General features: G+C 40.7%; 1 protein-coding gene across 1 annotated transcript in view; it reads left to right on the forward strand.

Moving 5' to 3' along the window:
- Positions 1 to 15,704, forward strand: part of CPA5 (carboxypeptidase A5) — a gene marked incomplete at its 3' end in the record, with an annotated part of 50,104 nt that overhangs the window by 5,970 nt on the left and 28,430 nt on the right.

The raw sequence follows: 15,704 nt of genomic DNA on the forward strand, positions 1-15,704 counted from the left end.
TGAAAAATAAATCCTGAAGGGTCATCAGTATAGGTCATCCCCCTTTTCTGTTTTTGTTTATTTATTCTTAGTCTGAATACAAAGTAGAGGATCACTTCTCATCACTGGGCCAAAAATTCCCAGATACTACAGTTCTGATCACATTCTTCTCTTTATTATTCAGTGTAACTGGGATCCCAGAAGGGGATCTGTGTCTTTATAGGTACTGCTTACTCAGAAACCCTGGATGAAGTGGTGATCTAATAGCAGGATTGCTAAATTATCCCTATCTGTCCTAACGGGCTCCCCTCTACTTTGCCTTTTGAACTTACTTCAGAGATCTTTTTCTCACCCTATTGGTCCTAAATCACTCCTCTGGCCTGGGTAATCTCCCTGCCCTGGCACATTACAATTTGTTCTCTGGTGTACCTTGTGTTTCCTTCTCCTGGTTTTTGTTTTTGGTCTTTAAAGTTGCCTTTTTCTATTTTGCATCCTGGACCATGAGTACCAAGGTGGAGCAAGGATTCATCAGCCAGGCTCCTCTTGCTACATTCCTCCTTAGCATGTACCATCTGCTTTTTTCCTTTATTCTTTTTTTTTTTTAATTTGCCTTTTTCAAACATGTCTGTAAATCTTATCCTTCTGCCTAGGATTTGTGCAGCATCTGGTGTGTGCTCATAAGCCAATAAATATTCAATAAGAGTCTCCTTATCATCCTCTATTCTTCGCCTTCACCTGAATGGAACCAAGCCATGGTTTTGAATATGCAGCTCTTTATAATGTCAAAAGTCAGTTTTAATCCCTGTCCATATCACATGACATGTAGGAAGGCCTTCTCCATCAGGCCGAGGGGCCTCCAGGGTAATGTTACCTTGGTGATTTTGCTCTGGTCCTAGGTCTAGTTCTTAGTTTTTCAGCTCAGAGGCTTGATATTCTCTGTATCCATATTGATTAGACTTGGGGATGCTGACTCACGCCTACAAAGCTCAGATGAGGCAGATGATAAAATCAGAATACGAATTTATTAATTTACATCATGGCATGTAACTGTTTAGTGGATTGGATCCTCACATCAGCCTGAACAGTACATTCTCTCCCTGTAGGCAAAGATACATGGGAAACCAAATTATAATCAGAAGGTTGTTTAGTGAGCGGGGCGTCAGAGCAAGGAAAGTTAATTACAGTCTATGATTAGAATTTTTAATGGTATCCAGCTCTAATAGCATGATACATCCAATTCTATAACCAGAACACAACTGCCAGCCAGCTGGTCGCTTGTGCTGGCTAGTCAGGGCTGCCTCAGACCAGACAATGCCTCAGTAGACCTGGCAATGCTTGCCTGACAGTGACTTGCCTGTAACCTGGCTCTATTTGTGGAACCCCCCTGCCCACCCCCAAGATTGAGATTGTCCTTTAGATTCCTTAAGAGAAAGATTTATTAGCAAGGCATTAAAAAGCCATAAAAGAATACCTGTGACTATAATAAAATTAAGAGCTATTAATTAAAAGACACCATGAAGAGAGAAAAGTTGCAAACTAGGAGAAGATAGTCACAACATTCATAATACACTCAACAGAGGGAGGATATGCAAAGAACTCCTACAGATCAGTAAGAAAAGAACAAATAATCTGATAGAAAAATGGACAACAGATATGAGCAAGCATTTCACTTAAGAGGTAACAAGTATTTTGATAAAAACAGGAAGAGATGATTACTGATGGAAGACGTACAAATCAAGACCAAAATGCCATTTTATACTTATTCAATTTACATAAGTCAAAAAGTTGGAGAGGGTGAAGCTGGGGCGACGTGAGAGTAGTATCGGCATATATACACGACCGAATGTACAAGAGTTGGCTGGTGGGAAGCAGCAGCAAAGCACGGGGAGATCGGCTCGGTGCTTTGCGATGACCTAGAGGGGTGGGATAGGGAGGCTGGGAGGGAGGCTCAAGAGGGAGGGGATATGGGGACATGTGTATGCATATGGTTGATTCGCTTTGTTGTGCAACAGAAACTAACACAGTATTGTGAAGCAATGATACTCCAATAAAGATCTATTAAAAAAAAAAGTTGGAGAGGAGGTAGATAATAGGATCTTTTATACATTATTGGTCGGTGTGTGAATTCGTAAAATCACTTTGGAAAATAGTTGGGCATTATCTTCTAAAGTTCATACTTTATGATCCACCTATTCCACCCCAGGCATAAACCCAAGAAATTCTTGTAGTATACAACAGGAGACATAAATGAGAATGTTCACAGCGACACTGTTCATAATAGCAAAACCTAAAAACAACTTAAAAGTCCACCAGTGGGGGACTTCCCTGGTGGCGCAGTGGTTGAGAGTCCGCCTGCCGATGCAGGGGACGCGGGTTCGTGCCCCGGTCCGGGAAGTTCCCACATGCCGCGGAGCGGCTGGGCCCGTGAGCTGTGGCCACTAAGCCTGCGCGTCCAGAGCCTGTGCTCCGCAACGGGAGAGGCCACAACAGTGAGAGGCCCGCATACCGCAAAAAAAAAAAAAAAGTCCACCAGTGGGAGAATGGGTGAATAAGTATGGTATTTTCACATACTGAAATATTATAATACAGTCAAAACAAAATTTAGTGTGATTTCCTTTCTAGAAAGTTCCAAATAACTGGGAAAAAAATATATATATATAATTTATATATACACATACACTTACAAGGAAGGCATAAAATTTGATAAAACTGTAAAAAAGGGATGCAATAGTGAAATAAGTCAGACAGAGAAAGACAAATACTGTATGTTATCACTTATATGTGGAATCTGAAAAATAAAACAAACTAGTGAATATAACAAAAAAGAACAGACTCACAGATGTAGAGAACAAACCAGTGGTTAACAGTGGGGAGAGGGAAGAGGGAAGGGACAAGATAGGGGTAGGGGATTAAGAGGTACAAACTACTATGTATAAAATAAATGAGCTACAAGGATATATTGTGCAGCACAGGGAATATAGCCAATATTTTATAATAAATATAAATGGAGTATAATCTTTAAAAATTATGAATCACTTTGTTGTACACCTAAAACATATAATATTGTGAATCAGCTATAACTCAGTAAAAAGGGTTGGGGGAAGGGAAGCAAGGTATAGTAGGCATGCTCAGACCCCTTTTCCCAGTCAAGTGCACTCATCCCCAGCTGCTAGGAGTGTTGGCTATCAACAGCTCAAGGCCCCATCCTCTCTGGAGAATTGTCCTTAGCCAAATGGGGCCTGCCTTACCCAGGAAGCCATGCACCTGCTTTCTCTTTATCACCTCCCCACATGTCAGCCAATGACTGCCTGACTCGGGGTACAAACAGCTAGTCTTTTACTTCAAGGTAGATTCAATGCTGTGGTTCAGTGTATGCTTGAGAGCTCTGAATCCAGCCTCCAGCAGATTCCTCATCCTTGCTTAGCTTTTTTTCCCCCTGTCCCTCCCTGCTTCCCAAACTCCCCTTCTTCTGAGAACTCCCTCAATAAATCACCTAAGCAAGAATCCCATCTCAGGCTCTACTTCTAGGGAAATGGAGAACCTGGGATTCTGAATGATGGTTACCTGAGATGGGGAGAGGCTCGGAGATGAGATAAGGGTCAAGGCCCTATGGTGAAATGAAGGACCTTAGCTTTTGTTTTAGGTTATGTTTCTTTTTTTTTTTTTCAGGGAAAAAACCTAATTCAACAGCTAAATAAATAACCAAAGAAGTCGTGCCATTAACCAAGGATTATACTTAATCTATTTCTATGGACCTGAAATCCCATTTTAAAAAATGTTAACAAAGATATAGATTTTTTTACAAAAAGGTTTTACTATTCAACATGCATTTATTGAGAGTCTAATGTCTGCCAGGGGCGGTTTTAGGTGCTGGCAATGCAGTGACAAACAAGGAGACAAAATCCTTTCTTGCATGGAATTTCATTGTAGTTGGAGACACAGAAAGTTCTCAAGTAAACAATTAAATTAAAATTTTTAATTTGGGTAATGAGAGCTGCTATAAATAAAAGAAAATTGGTTGCTGTCAGGAGAGTGATGGGTGGTGGTGGGGCCTCTAGATTGGAAATGTTAGAGAAGATGGCATCTGGCTTGTATTGTAAAAGTCTTCTTACCTCTCGTTTTTGCGTTCTTTTTATACTCCCTAAAACCACGTGGAAAATGTGGGCTAAATGTTTTTATCCACATTTTACAGGTGGAAAATCTCAAGAGCAATAGGTTTCTCTTGCCCAAGACAAATAATATCTTCTGTCCTCTAAATGAAGACCCCACTGAAAAAGAGAAGATCTAAGTCATAAACATTCATGGACACAAGTTAAATTTCTGAAACACATTTCATTTAGAAAGGCTCTTATACCTCATCAAATCAGTCTCCATGGAATTTTCCACTATTAAGGACACTAAATAGGATGGAAAAGGGATAATCCATTGATAATGGAAAAAAGTATTTTAGATTCTCTTTTTCGAAGTACTGGGGAGGGGGCTTGCTGAGCCATTTCCAGGTCTTACACCCAGTCCTATTGGGGACAAAAAGAAGACCTTCTGTGAAGTAACTGGTAGGGTGAGGGATACTGTCCATGGCTGTGGATGGGATTAGCTGTCATCCATGTGCTGCCTACTTGAAACCAGAGCCACTCACTGAACTGCAGCCACCTGGGGACTGAAAGGTAGACCACATCCACTTCTGTCTGGGTTACACATGGTGAGGGGCAGTCGAATAGCCCAACTCAGCCATGTGACCTTGGGCCATGATGTAACCTCTGGGAGCCCTAGTTTCCTTATCTTTAAGATGAGAATAGTGACTATATTTACAATAGCTTATCAAGAGAATTCAGTAAGCTAATGTATTAAAGTCCTCAGCACCTTACCTGGAAGTAGAAGTACTCAGTATGTGTTAGCTTGAATTATTATTCTCACCAAGTGGTGAAAATTCATTTATGAATGAGGACATTGGCTTTTTCCCTTATTAGAAGCCTTATTTTATTTTGGCCATGCTGTGTAGCATGTGGGATCTTAGTTCCCTAACCAGGGATCAAACCCGTGCCCCCTGCATTACAAGCACAGAGTCTTAGCCATTGGACCGCCAGGGACGTCCCATAGAAGACTTATTTTCTTTAGACTTATCTTGAGACTTAAAGATCTCAACAGTTCACAGAAAAGCACTAGTTGGATGTTGTCATTTTGAGTATCATTTGGGTTTTGAAATATTGGGGTTCTTTGGGAGCTTTCCTATGTTAAACAAATATTGATGCCCTTTTACTGGATTAATCAAAGGAACCTGGCCTGAAACCTTCAAAGGTCCAGCTTCCAAGCACAACTATGTCAAGTGTATAGGGTCACCATTGATTTCTACAGGTGCTGGGAAGGCCCTGACTGCTATAAGTCTATTTTGGGTGAAGTTGAGGGTATGTTCCAGTTTTGGACGGTCCTATGTAGATTGCACTTCTTTTATGTGACTATCTTAAGAATAGCTATGAAGAATATTTAAAAGAATTTTTTTAATATCTTTATTGGAGTGTAATCACTTTACAATGTTGTATTAGTTTGTGCTGTACAACAAAGTGAATCAGTTATAAGTATAAATATATCGCCATATCCCCTCCCTCTTGAGCCTCCCTCCCACCCTCCCTATCCCGCCCCTCTAGGTTGTCACAAAGCATTAAGCTGATCTCCTTGTGCTATGCAGCAGCTTCCCACTAGCTATCTATTTGACATTTGGTCGTGTATATATGTCAATGCTACTACTCTCTCACTTTGTCCCAGCTTCCCCTTCCCCCCACCCCGAGTCCTCAAGTCCGTTTTCTACGTCTGCGTCTTTATTCCTGCCCTGCGACCAGGTTCATTGGTACCATTTTTTAGATTCCATATATGTATGTTAGCATATGGTATTTGTTTTTCTTCTTCTGACTTACTTCACTCTGTATGACAGACTCTAAGTCCATCTACCTCATCACAAATAACTCAATTTCATTCCTTTTTATGGCTGAGTAATATTCTATTGTATATATTTGCCACATCTTCTTTATCCATTCATCTATCGATGGATGTTTAGGTTGCTTCTATGTCCTGGCTATTGTAAGTAGTGCCACAATGAACATTGTGGTACATGTATCTTTTTGAATTATGGTTTTCTCAGGGTATATGCCCAGTAGTGGGATTGCTAGGTCATATGGTAGTTCTATTTTTAGTTTTTTAAGGAACCTCCATACTGTTCTCCCTAGTGGCTGTATCAATTTACATTCCCACCAACAGTCCAAGAGAGTTCCCTTTTCTCCACACCCCCTCCAGCATTTAGTTTTTGTAGATTTTTTGATGACGGCCATTTGAAGAATCATTTTTATCATTATTACCATCATCTTTATCTTTCTATTTGATGAATTCTGGAATTTTGCCAAACTAGACAGCTTGTAAAATAAATTCTCCCTACTATTTGTATTGAGCCTTAAATCATGAACACCAGCTGTTTCTTGTATTTGAAGTAAAGCTCCAGGTGTACTGGGGGCATCCAGAGAGCAAAGGCAGTTTTTTCCTCCTTAGAATATATGGGTACCATGGTGCAGCTGGGCAATTTGCTCTTTTAATGCAGAAAGAGAATCTCATAGTTTTTGTATTTCCTACAAAGCTGAGCTCAGCAGCTAGTAAATATTTGTCGATTTGATTTGCTGTAGGGCAGCAAGTTAACAATCGCATAAACCATGCTCTCAACAAGTTAGGGCAGCAGAAAAAGAGTACTTTTTCCAACAAATATTATCAGTGGAATTCTGGAAAGTAGATAGGAATGTATGTCCCTAAGTTCTAAGAGAAACAGAGCATAAATTAAACCTTTAGAGATAAGGAAGACTTGATATTGTTTAAGTTGCTTGCATTTTTGTAATGATTTATAGTTTTAAAATGCTTCTATAGATATTGGATAATTAAATTATCACAACCACCTGGGGATATGTGCAGGATGGGTATTATTATCTCTATTTGCTGATGAGGAGTCAAAGAATTAAAGAGGTGAAGTAACATGTCCAAACATAGACAGATGGAAATGGTGAAGCAGATTCTCAAGGCCAGCTCTAGAGATTGTTGCTGAGAAAGCAATTTGAATGCTTTTAAAATGCACAGAGTTCCTCCAATTCCTTTGGTCTCACAGCCCTGTATTATCTGCCTGACCCCTGAAATCTTTGAGTTTCCAGATTTGCAGTGATGAGAGGGAATTTAGGGAAGAAACAGGAGCCAGGCCTCCCTCTCTGGCTGCCATTGCTGGCTGATGATGACCACAATTGAGGGACATTGTGTGGTTCCCATGGGTCTGCCCCCTGTGCCTGCACCCAACATTGTCATCAAGAGACAATATTTTAATTATTAAGAAACATCTGAAATGGACCAAAAACACTATATCCATCCACTAGGGACTTCATGCCCTTAGAGATTAGATAACCTATAGAACCACCTACTCCCATCTTTAACTTTAGCCTCTTGAAACCTTGATGACAAAATGCCCACTGCTCTCAACAAGGAGGTAGATATATTCTGTTTGAGTATTTAAACAACTTGGCCTAACCTTAGAAAATCATTAACCCAGATTGTGGGCTTATAATTCCCTCAAGGGCAGAGCCAAGGTTTTATTTATTTTGGGTCCACAGTACCTAAGCACAAATTGGTGACACCTGCAGCAGAGTCAGCTGATATACTTAGCTAACTGGCTGAGGCAGTCTTCCTTCCTCAGCCCTGAGTACCTTGCTATAGTATTGTTCTTTTCTGATGGATGTAAGAAGCACAGAGGTCAGGGAAAGCAAAGACCTGCTCTCATTTCAGCAAATCTGTATTAGAAAACTCAGAGACGTCAGGCCCAATGGGAGAGGAAGGGTGACCTATCTCATCATTGTGAAGTGGTATTTCTAAATGCTTCTAGAGGCAGCTGGTGGTTGAACAGGTATTAACTTGTTAAGGAGGCATGTCAAAGAAGCAGACCCCAGATCTCCCTCTCTCTCTCCTGCCCCAGGGCCATCAATAGGATAAATATCTTACAGGCATGTTTCTTTATGTCCTCCAGGCTCCATAGTGCCTGGCAGCAGGTCTAGGAGCCTTCCGTTTACTCAGGAAAACAAATGAGGGACTCATGTAGCCAGAAAGATATTTGTTCAAGCTGGAAAGTGGACAAATTGCTAGGCTGGAGAAGGCCTGATGATGAATAGCACTGGCCCTGGAAGAGGGTGTTTCCCTCCTACTCTTTGCCAGGGCTGCAGGGTGGTGGAGGGATATAGGTGCCAGCTCTGTGGTCTCAGAGGCCAATGGTATCATAACCTTTAGAAATTAAACCAAAAGATTGAGAGGAGGCAGTCCAGAGGTGATTTCCCTTACTCCCAATAGAAGGAGAAATAATAACACATTGATCAATTTTTCCCTGAGTTGCCCAAACTTGATGGAATGTTTGCTCTAGTAATATCAGGATTTTACTTTTTATTTCTCTGACACTTGGATCCAAATTTGTGGACCCGTCCTCAACTATTACCATCATCAATATTTGAGCAATGTAAGGTTCAGAGTAAAGTTGTTGCTTAGGATTTAATGGCCCTGTGTTCTAAATCTGTTTTTTTTAACACCCTGAAGTGTCTGTCAAATTTCTCAAGATCTCAACACCCAAGGTATTTCTGTGGTCCCAGGAACCAAAAGGCCTCACTCTATTGCAAAACCATCTTCCAGAGTCAGGCTGCCTTCTCCCTTCATATATGATAAATTCCTGAACATGTATGTTTATGAAATTTTAGCAGTAGACACAGATTATAATTAGTGTATTACCAGTGAGCCCAAACCTTTCTACTCAAAGTCAAATGACAGCATCAGGCAATACCAGGGAGCTTGTCAGAAACAGAATCTCTGGCTCCACTTCAGACCTACTGAATCAGAACCTGCATTGAACATGATTCTCAGGTAACTCACATGCCCAGCAAACTGTGGGAAACACTGAGCTAAAAATATATTTACTAATTACACCTCACCTCATCATCTTTTAGACAGGTGTTCTCCACCCTGGCTATATGTTAGAATCACCTGGGGGCTTTTGCAAACTACTGATGCTTAGGTTCCATCCCAGACCAATTAAAACAGAATCTGTGGACATCGGTTTGTAAAGATCTGCTCAGGTGATACTAATGGACAACCAAGGCTGAGGACACTTTTTTTTGGTCTGTGCCAGGTGACTTGCGGGATCTTAGTTCCCTGACAAGGGATTGAACCCAGGCCCACAGCAGTGAAAGCACCGAGTCCCAACCACTGGACCACCAGGGAATTCCCCCTGAGGACACTGTTTTGAACCCAATTTCCAGTGCCATTTTCACAGTGTTTTACACATGGATAAATTCTCCATGGATCTCTATGTTTCTGCACATCCAGATTATCTTTTCAAGGCTGTTAGAACAATAAATAGCTTTGGAAGACAGAGATAATGTTCCCTGTGAAGGAAAGATTTGTTTACTGTTCAGTATAATAAAATAATCATCGTATTCAAACTGCAGAAAAATAAAGACAAAGAGAAAATCTTGAAAGCGAGCGGGGGGGAAATTACTACTTATAGAGAAACAAGCATAAGAATTACAGTGGACTTCTTGTCAGAAACTGTGAAAGCAAGAAGAGAGTGGAATGAAATATTTAAAGTTTTGAAGAAAAATACACAAACCTAGAATTCCTACCCAGTGAGATTATCCCTTGAGACTGAAGGAGACTCAAATAGGCAAAACAGTCTTGAGAGAGAAGAACATAGCTGGAGGTGTCATGCTCCCTGATACCAAACTATACTACAGAGATATAGTAATCAAAACAATATGGTACTGGCAAAAACAGATACGCAGATCAATGGAACAGAATTGAGAGTTCAGAAATAAACCTATATGTATAAGGACAATTTATGACAAAGGAGCAAAGAACATACAATGGAAAAAGGATAGTCTCTTCAATAAATAGTGTTGGGAAAACTGGATAGCCACATGCAGCAAAATGAAACTAGACCACTATCTTACACCATACACAAAAATTGACTCAAAATGGATTAAAGCATTGAATGTAAGACCGAAAACCACAAAATTTCTAGAAGAAGACATAGGTGGTAACCTCATTGACATCTAGTGACGTCTTAGTGACGTTCTGTGGATCTGACTCCAAAGGCAAGGGAAACAAAAGCAAAAATAAACAAATAGGACTATATCAAACTAAAAAGCTTCTGTATAGCGAAGGAAACCATCATCAAAATGAAAAGGCAGTCTATTGAATGGGAGAAGATATTTGCAAATCATATATCTGATAAGGGACTAATATCCAAAATATATAAAGAACTCATATAATTCGACAAAAAACAAACAACTTTGATTAAAAAGTTGGCAGAGGACCTGAATCGACATTTTTCCAAAGAAGACATACAAATGGCCAACAGGCACATGAATACATGTTCAACATTACTAATTATTAGGGAAATGCAAATCAAAACCACAATGAGAGATCACCTCCCACCTGTTAGAATGACTATTACTGAAAAGACAAGAAACAACAATGTTGCAGAAGATGTGGAGAAAAGGGATTCCTCATACACAGTTGGTGCTGTTATAAATTGGTGCAGCCACCATGGAAAACAATATTGAGGGTTCTCAAAAAATTAAGGCTAGGACTACCATTGACCCAGCTATTTCACTTCTGGGTATTTATCCAAAGAACATGAAAACATTAATTCAAAAAGATATACACACCCATATGTTCATTACAACATTATTTACAAGAGCCAAGATATGGAAACGACCTAAGTGTCCACTGATGGATGAATGGATAAAGAAGATGTGGTGTATATACCAAATGGAATACACTCAGGCATAAAAAAGAATGAAATCCTATCATTTACAACAACATAGATGGATCATGAAGGTATTATGAAATAAGTGAATTAACTCAGAGAAAGATAAATACCATATGATTTCACTCATATTGAATCTAAAAAAACAAAACAAGTGAACAAACAAAGAAAACTAAAAACAAACTCATAGATACAGAGGTCAAATTAGTGGTTACCAGAGGGGAAGGGGGTTGAGAGGTGGGTGAAATAGAGGGTAGGGGGTCAACTGTATGGTGATGAATGGTAACTAGACTTGTGATAATCATTTTGTAGTGTATACAGATGTTGAATTATGATGCTGTACACCTGAAACTTATATAATAAAATATAATAATAAATAAATATCAACATTAAAACAGAGTGAAGAAGAAATACTTTCCCAGACAAACAAAATCTGAGGGAATTCGGATTTTGAATTCTGCAAGAAATATTAAAAAACGTTTTTCAGGGAGTAGGAAAATGAAATAGGTCAAAAATTTGTATCTACATAAAGAAAGGAAAGGGGAAGGAATAAATGAAGGTAAAATAAAATATTTAATTTTTTTCTTAATTGATCTAGAAGATAACTCTTTAAAAATGGTAACAATGAGATTACTGTTTATGGATAAGTGAAATATACTGTATTTCAGCAATGTTATAAGGGGTAAGAGGAAGAAACTGGGAATGTTCTAAAGCAGTGGTCCCCAACCTTTTTGGCACCAGGGACCGGTTTCATGGAAGACAATTTTTTCATGGACCGGGGTGGTGGGGGGATGGTTTTGGGATGATTCAAGCACATTACATTTATTATGCACTTTATGTCTATTATTATTACGTTGTAATACATAACGAAATAATTATAAAACTCACCATAATGCTGACAGGAGGCAGAGCTCAGGTGGTAAGGCAAGAGATGGGGAGCGGCTGTAAATACAGATGAAGCTTCGCTCACTCGCCTGCTGCTCACCTCCTGATGTGTGGCCCAGTTCCTAACAGGCCACAGACCAATACTGGTCCGTGGCCCGGGGGTTGGGGACACCTGTTCTAAAGTACCCACACCACATGTGAAGTAGTGTTGTTTGAAGGCAGACATAGATTAGTTAAAAGTGTACATTGCAAATTCTAGGGCAACTACTAAAATAATTTTTAAAAGAAGCATACTTGATATGCCAAGGGAGAAGATAAAGTGGAATTCTTTGAAATGTTCAATTAAAACCAGAGAAGGCAGGTAAAGAGGGGAACAAAAGAAACAAAAACAAGTATAATAAATAGAAAACAGTTACAAACATGGTAGCTATTACTCCAACTATATCAGTAATAAATTTAAATGTGAATGGTCTAATACACCAATTAAAAGACCGAGATTGTCAGACTGGATAAAGAAGACCCAACTATTAAGTCGTCTACAAGAAACCCACTTTAAATATAAAGGTTCACATATATTAAAAGTGAAATGATGAAGAAAGCTATTCCACGCTAACACTAATCAAAAGAAAGTTGTAGTAGCTGTCTTAATTTCAGACAAAGCAGACTTCAGAAAAAGGAAACTTATCAGGGATAAAGAGGGGCATTATATAACAATAAAGGATTTAATTTTCCAAGAATATATAACAGTTCTTAGCATGTTTGCACCTAACAACAGAGTGTTAAAATTCATGAGGCAGGGCTTCCCTGGTGGCGCAGTGGTTGAGAGTCCACCTACCAATGCAGGGGACACGGGTTCGTGTCCCGGTCTGGGAAGATCCCACATGCTGCGGAGCGGCTGGGCCCGTGAGCCATGGCCACTGATCCTGTGCGTCCAGAGCCTGTGCTCCGCAACGGGAGAGGCCACAACAGTGAGAGGCCCGCGTACCGCAAAAACAAAAAAAATTCATGAGGCAAAAACTGATAGAACTGCAAGGAGAAACAGACAAATCTGCTATCTGGTTGGAAATGTCAACATCCTTTTTTCAGTAATTTTTAGGTCAACCAGGCAGAAAATCAGAGAGAATATAGTTGACCTGAACAGCACCATCAATTGATTTGATCTAATTGACATTTATGGAACACTCCATCCAACAACAGTGGCATACACATTCTTCCCAAGCACTCACGGACTTTCACTAAGATAGACCATATTCTGGGCCATAAAAAAAATCTTGTGAATTCCCTGTCAGTCCAGTGGTTAGGACTCCACACTCTCACTGCCAAGGGCATGGGATCGATCACTGGTTGGAGAACTAAGATACCGCAAGCCGCGGCATGGCAAAAAAAAAAAAAAAATTTTTTAAAGAATAGAAATCATAGAAGCTTTAAGGTTCCCTACACTCAGTATTCCTCTCCTATAATTCAACCTACTGCCTGGGCAGGTGTCACCTGACCCTCTTTGTGGAAAATGGGACTCAGAGAACTGACACAAATGCTGATATTGCCATGAGTAATGAAGTTCTTTGTCTGTGACCCAGGGTTTTGTGTCTTCTGCTGGCATCCAGGAAATGGTGGCAAGCCAACTTATTAACTTGAAGTCAGGGTAAAAATTTTGACCTTTCAGAATTCTTGACAACATCTTTTATAGTTTTAATCTTTTCCTGTCCAAATCAATACCTAGTTACCTAGGTTACTCCAATGCATGTCTGAGTGAGGCTATTTGTTTCCAGAATGTTTATTTTCCATCTTTATCTCAGTTACATCAAGTTTATCTCAACGGTTTAAAAATTGGCACTAAAAATTTCAGTTTTCCATTTTCCACTAATTTTTACAAAATCTGGGCAAAATGTGCAAACAACTCTGTTTAGATGAAATCAAGTAAGGTGAGGAGCTAAATTGGCAGGCAACACCCCATCCCCCCAGTTGCTGTCTTCTGTTGCACAAAAGTCTGCTGTTGTACAGAGGCTGAGTTCAGCACATACAAGAAGTGTTACTATGTAATTAAGTCAAGGAGAGCCTGAAGTAAACATGGACCCAGCAGTAGTCTTAAAATTCTTGATCGCAAAGGCCTGTGATGGGGGAAGACTGTTCTGACGCCACATGACAAAAGGGAGCAGCAAGGATTCAAAATCTCAATCAGACATCAGATTCTAAAGGCATAACCTTGCTCATAGTAGTGCTCAAATAGTACCCCCCCACCACCATAATACATTGATTTCAAAGATAGGGAAATCCTCCAGTATCTGTCAACATTGATTTAAATAAGTTTTAATTTTAAAAAATCAGATTTTGCCACCCAATGCTATGTAAGAGAAGAGGTACTTATAGAAACAAAGTCATGACAGTATGAGACTTCAAAATTTGTGCCAGATCATTAGGCCAGCATTCTTCAGATTTTTTTCATCCTGCCCTCCTACAATTAAAAAGTTTTTAGCATGTCACACCCAACATATGTAATTATGTATTTATAAATTCTGTATAAATACCATTGTACTTATGTCATGTATTTAATAAAACACAAACAAAAATTGAAATAAAAAAGGATGAGATAAAAATATACAGTAGAGGGACTTCCCTTGTGGCACAGTGGTTAAGAATATGCCTGCCAGTGCAGGGGACACGGGTTTGAGCCCTGGTATGGGAAGATCCCACATGCCGCGGAGCAGCTAAGCCCGTGCGCCACAACTACTGAAGCCCGCGTGCCTAGAGCCTGTGCTCCGCAACAAGATAAGCCCCCACAATGAGAAGCCCACGAACCGCAATGAAGAGTAGTCCCCGCTCGCTACAACTAGAGAAAGCCCACACGCAGCAATGAAGACCCAACACAGCCAAAAATAAATACATTAATTAATTAATTAATTAATTAAAAAAATATATACACTAGAAGTCTTATTAATTTCTTCCTCTCTCCCCGGTAAGAGCAAATGCCTCACTTTGGAGATCATTGGCTTTGATTGAAGAATGCTTCTAACTCTGGTCTCTGATTTCCCTTGAGCTTTCTAATAGTTTCCAATAGTCTCATAAATGAATGCCTGCCTCTTCAACTAGACAGGGGTGGGCAAACTACAGCCTGCAGGCTAAATCTAGATCCACTTATTTTTGTACAGCCCAAAAGCTCTTTATATTTTTAAATATAAGAAAGACTATACAGTGAGAATACTTGCTGTATATTGCCTCATGGGCCCCCCAAAGACTAAAATATTTACTATTTAGTCCTTTCCAGAAAGCGTTTGCTGGCCCACAGACAGGAAAAGTGTCTGGCCACCTTTGCGTTTCCTCCACACAGTAGAGACTTCACCAGCTCCTCATAGGGCTGTATGCATGGCTCCCCAGCACCAGGGGCTGGCCCCTGGCTGCAGCTGCACCCCTTGGCCTGCAGGTGCCCTTCCTCCAAAAAGTAGGAAGTGGCTTCTTGGGTGGTGGCTGCCAACCCTCTCTGCCTCACTGGGAGCAGGCTCTTGGCCTGTGGTCTGGGGCACCTGATCATCATTGGCTGGGTGGTCCTGGTATGGCCAGTCCCTCAGCCACAGTGGGGTGAGAGCTGTGGGCTGAGGGCCAGGGAATGTCACTGGGCAAACCCTCTCCCCTTTAGGGACTGGGTGGAGGTGGACTGGAGCTGGGGTCTCCCGGGTAGGTGGCTGGACCAGTGAGGAAGAGGGTGGGTGTGCTGCAATAGAGAGGAGGCCAGCTGGGTGTCCAAGCAAAGGCATCCATGTGGCAGAGGGTGGCCCAAGAGTCTGTCATCAACTGCTGGGCCTAGGTTTGGGGGTGGACGCCAGTTCTGGGGGAGGGGAAAGCAAGACCCTGGTACTGGAGGGTTGCATTTAAGTATGATACCATGTGAGGTCTCTGACTGTGGGTGGTGAGAAAGGGGTCCAGTAACTAAAAGTGGGAAGCAGGACAGAGCAAAGATTTAGGAGCTCTGAGCTGGTGGATGCAGAGCTGGTGGAACAGGCAAGGGCAAAGGCCTAGGAAGCAA

This window comes from Mesoplodon bidens (assembly GCF_964165515.1).
Source record: "Mesoplodon bidens genome assembly, chromosome: 9".
In the NCBI taxonomy this organism is placed as follows: domain Eukaryota; kingdom Metazoa; phylum Chordata; class Mammalia; order Artiodactyla; family Ziphiidae; genus Mesoplodon; species Mesoplodon bidens.